This window comes from Vulpes lagopus, chromosome 21, assembly GCF_018345385.1.
Source record: "Vulpes lagopus strain Blue_001 chromosome 21, ASM1834538v1, whole genome shotgun sequence".
Classification (NCBI taxonomy): domain Eukaryota; kingdom Metazoa; phylum Chordata; class Mammalia; order Carnivora; family Canidae; genus Vulpes; species Vulpes lagopus.
In genome coordinates, this window is record NC_054844.1 from 1,070,353 (window position 1) to 1,075,658 (window position 5,306).

Consider the following 5,306-nt stretch of genomic DNA (forward strand, 5'->3'; position numbering starts at 1 on the left):
ACTTTGGCTATCCCTTCTTTATAGCATCCTGTTCTTGTTTCATGGATACAATATCTTCTTTTACCTCTCCGACACTAATAATATTAGATGGGGTTTTCCTCTGTCTCCTATTCTGTTTCTTCCAAGATGCCTTTTGCTCTGTCATAAAATAACATGCCTCAAACGTAGGGGCTCCTTGATATCTGCTTATATTTAAGAGTGGGGTAATGAGAGGATGCTACAAGCCCTGTGTATATGGGGGAGTGGTGGTTGCAGGCCATACCTTCTGGTATAAAGTAATCTGGTAAATCTTTGCCAGTATCTTTAGGGCCATTCTCAGGGGCTGGTGAGAGCCCTGGGGAAGTCTTTTCCCTTTTCTTCATCAGGTGGTTGCTGATGTCTGGGAGACTAGTAGGGGAAAATTTTTGTTAAGTGTGCAAAATTTCAATATTATCTTCATTTTTAGTAGGGTATGCCATCCTTAGCTAGGCCAGAAACTGTTTTACTCTTCCCTCCAAGCAAATCTGAAGTACTCTGCTAAAGAGAGTATGGAAAGATGTCTGTGGCTCCAGGGGTTTAGTCTTTGTGTTTAAATGGTCTAGTTTGGGGGCACCTGACTGGCTCAGTCAGTGGGACTTATCAGTCTTGATCTAGGGATCAAGGGCTCAAGCTCCACATTAGGTGTAGAGATTACTTAAAAAAAACACAAAAAAACTTTTTTAAGGTTTTATTTATTTATTTGACAGAGAGAGAGAGAGAGAGCACAAGGAGGGGGAGTGGCAGAGAGAGAGGGAGAGAGGGAGAGAAAAGCAGACTCCCCACTGAGCAAGGACCCCAATGTGGGACTCAATCCCAGAACCCTGCCTGACCTGAGGTTTGCATTCTGTGAAATGCCTCTCCACATTGCATATATCATGCTTCGTTGTCTGCACATTACTTTTCCCACAGAAGAGGGCTCGCTGCCACAACAGCAACTATCCACACCAACAGCAGGTGAGCTAGGTGCTCGCTGCCTAATGACTTGTTAAGTCTCATTGTGGGATGATGTGTTGATATTGTGCTGAACTCAGTGAAGAATCGCACGCCACTCATGTCAGTGACCAGACTTATGGCTTATACATTAGCAAGTTATTTAAGTTATATTTTAAGAGACAAAAATGTTTGGTATGCATTTTCATAATTAGAAATGGCTCTTATAAACAGGACATTTACCGAAGAAGGACCATATACTATGTACTCATATATGCAGTTGGAGAATTTTGTCTGTCTGGAAATAAATGCATTTTGTAGCAAAAGGAAAAAAAAAATGCAGCAAGCAGCTGTGCATGTTCTAGATGGTGTGCAAGTGCCCCGTGAGCCTCTAAGTGGGCCGACTGGTGCCATCCACCTAAAGAATTTCCACAGGCGTCTCACCCAAGCTAGAGCTATGAGTCCACCCGTGTTGCCAGGCTGTGCAGTACATGTGGAGCCCGTGGTTCTGCCGGCAGAGCCGGAACCTCACCCCCTCCCCCCACCAATTGGTCACCTCCACCCTTCCTGCCTTGGCCCCTCACCGCCCCCTGCTCTGTTCACACACACACCCCCCCCCCCCGCCCCCGACAGGTGGTTCCTGGGGGAGAGGTCACCGTCTGTGCAGGGCACAGTCACCACCTTTCCTGCTCTCGTCTGTGATGCCAGACCAGCTGTCAGCTGCGACACCTCAGGGCTCACGGTCCTACAGCCTTGCCCTCTCTGCTTCTTTACTCCATGATTTGTTTGTTGAGCGCCTCGTGATCAATGCCGCACAGACTTGAGCACGTAGTGGAGGCCAGAGTACCTTGCTGTGTAGGAGCGTCCAGGGCCCTGGGACTCCTGACATCGTCTTGCACAGAGTCTTCTTCTATCCTAAGGTGGATGCTTAATGGACTGAGTCACCCAGGTGCCCCTCCAAAAATAAAATCTTAAGGGGTGCCTGGGTGGTGCAGTTGGTTAAGCATCTGACTCTTAATTTCTGTTCATGTCATGATTTGGGGGTTATAAGATCAAGTCCCATGTGGTGCTCCATGCTGAATGTGGAATCTGTTTAAGATTCTCTCTCTCTCTTCTCTTCCCTTGCTTGTGTTCTCCCTCTCCCTCTCAGGAAAAAAAGAAAGAAATATTTTCATGTGTATCATTTAACACACACACAAACTTACTTGGTAAAAAACTTAGTAAGAACATGTTATTCTTCCCTTCTGCAGATAAGGGCATTAAGCTCATAGATGTTACTAATTTTTTCAAAATCACACAGCAATTACTTGAAAGAGCTAATTTTTTGCTTCCTGAAAATCTTTGGCTATTAAAAGCATAAGTTCCCAGTATCTAGAAAAATCACATTATGCCTGATAATATCTGTTCCTGTGTCCCACCTTTACAGTTGGGCTCTCCTCCAGGGATCTGCCCTTCTGTCTTTTTTTTTTTTTTTTTAAAGAATTTATTTATTTATTCATGAGACACACAGAGAGAGGCAGAGACACAGGCAGAGGAAGAAGCAGGCTCCATGCAGGGAGCCTGACGTGGGACTCGATCCCCAGGTCTCCAGGATCACACCCTGGGCTGAAGGTGGCGCTAAACCGCTGGGCCACTGAGGCTGCCCAGTATTTCACTTTTTAAACTCTGGGGTCAGAGAACCTTATTTGTTTTCTATCAAAGTGGTATATCTAGTACTTCAAACCTTCAACCGTAGGTAACTTTCCTATACTTTGCTGTAGGTTACATATAGCAATGGCATAAAATTCATGGCATTAATGGGAGATAGCAATGTTTTAATGAAAATACCTCTCAAATTTTTGGGTAGCCATACACTGCCTTTTTAATTCTGAAAACCTCTCCTGTCTCCAGTTTTGGGGTCATATCCTGCCTGTCTTTTCAGACTTCATTCCATTTTAGTTAAGCTTTGTAATCACTAAAAAGACACTTTGGTTCCCTTTTCCTGCCCTGTAGATTTTTCAGATTCTGAACACAAGGCCAGTTCTGCTTCTGACCGTTGTCTTCAACAAAGCGTGACAAGCAGAGCTCTGTTCCACATTTTATGGTCTCTGTGCTTGGCAAACTATTGTTCCAGAACAGCCTTACCAGGTTACACCGTGGCTTGCTGTCGTCAGATGCCACACCTTTTCTGCTAGACACTAGTGCTTAGGGCAGCACCCTCAAGGAGGCCGATGGCCCCAGAGGGCCAAGCGGTTTGCAGGTCTTGCTGGTCAGTCTCCTGGGTTTGACCCTACTTCGGTTCATTGTCTCTGATCCTGTGTCCTGGTGTGCTCCCAGCCACTTTGCTCTCTGGTTCTCAACGTCTGGGCCCTCCACTCCCCTGGCCCAAGTAGCTGCCTGATGCAGAACTCCAGCCTCAAGACCTCCCGCCCTCCCCAGCTTTCTGTACTTCCTGGCTAGGTCAGGAGCAGGTGTCCATCCTTTGACATGTGAACATTAGTTCTCACTTTTAACCAAAGCCTTCGGAAAGAAAAGCCTTATCTTTAGCTCTAATCTGGTATCTTAAAAAAATCCTCTAATGATTTATCTTCAAAATTGGTGATTTTTCCCTTCTTACCCTTCTGTCAGTCAATTTTGTCTTTAGTACTTGTATGTTTCCTCTGATTTCACTGACTTGTAGAAAAATTAATCTTGACCTTGTGAGGAGGGAAATTCTAGTTTCTCTGTATTTTCACTTTTGGATTTCTCCTTGTTTATGAAACAGATGATCTTTTTACTTTTTGGAGAAGATGATGACAAGGGGCCTCATGGTTCTAGAAGTTTAGGAACTGCAGAAGCAGAAGTGCTGGAGGGTTTGTGGGTATCTCTGAGGCAGAAGGCCTTGAGAGAGGGCTGGGAAGGAGAGAGGCACAGGGCAAGTCCATGGGGAAGGCGTGTGTCACATAAGTGACTGGTACCTTCTCATATTCTTTTTTTTTTTGTTTTAAGATTTTATTTATTTATTCACGAGAGATGCAGAGAGAGAGGCAGAGACACAGGCAGAGGGAGAAGCAGGCTCCATGCAGGGAGCCCAATGTGGGACTCGATCCTGGGCCTCCAGGATCATGCCCTGGGCTGAAGGCGGCGCTAAACTGCTGAGCTGCCCGGGGTGCCCATGGCTACTATTTCTTGAGAACTTACTAGGCACTTTGCAAACGTGCTCATCGTGGACTTGTGTAGTCATTGCTTTATGACCTCCATCTTCAGATTAGGAAACTGAAGTATCAAGAGTTTAAATACCATGGCTAAATACCACGGCCAAGGCCTGGGGAAGCTGGGTGGCTCGGGTGGGTGGGCAGCTGCCTTTGGCTTGGATCATGATCCTGAGGTTCTGGGATCAAGTTGAGTCAGGCTTCCTGCTCAGGGGGCAGCCTGCTTCTCCTGTTCTCCCCTTGCTCATGCTCTCTGTCTCTAATAAATAAATAAAATCTTTATAAAAAAAAAAAGTGGCCAAAACCACACAGCTACGAATGGCCTGGTCCGGATATGAAGGTAGGCCAGACTCCAGCTTCTGGATATCAGGGCTCGAGTCCATTCCACTCTTCCTCTGGACCCTTTATGCTGCTTGCTTTCTTGCCTGTCCTCCCTACCCACATCACTCCTGCTTTACATCTCCCTACTTCCTCAACTAACCTAGATTTTCCCCCTAACATATTTACCTTCTCTCTCTCTCTCTTTTTAAAGATTTTATTTATTTATTCATGAGAGACATAGAGAGAGAGAGAAAGAGAACGAGAGAGAGAGGCAGAGACACAGACAGAGGGAGAGGCAGGATCCATGCGGGGAGCCTGACGCGGGACTCGATCCTGGGTTCCCAGGATCATACCCCAGGCTGAAGGTGGCGCTAAACCGCTGAGCCGCCTGGGCTGCCCCATTTACCTTCTCTTATATCTACCTTTTCACCCTCTGTCTTGAGGGTTGCCCCACGAATCACATTTGGAGGAGGGGTGTACTTCCCAAAGAGTGTAAGGAGACTTTGGACTGTTTTTGTGGTGCTTATTGTTTAAAACTATGCTCTAGACCCTACAGAGACACCTCAAACACAAACATACATATCCTCCCCCCAAACCTATTAAGCCTGCACATGCACATGAACTCACACAAACACGCCTATAACTGCCTCACAAACACATAGCCCCACACACGTACACACATGCACACACGCAGAGATGTACATGACTTCCACACAAATGCACACGAACACATGCAAACACACACACAGATCACCCACAAGTTCACACACGCACACACAGGGGTAAGCCCATATTCCCAAGCTTACTTGCTGCTTTGGCTCTGCTGGACTCTGTCCTCCTGGCCAACGTGTTTCTCAGGCCTCCAAA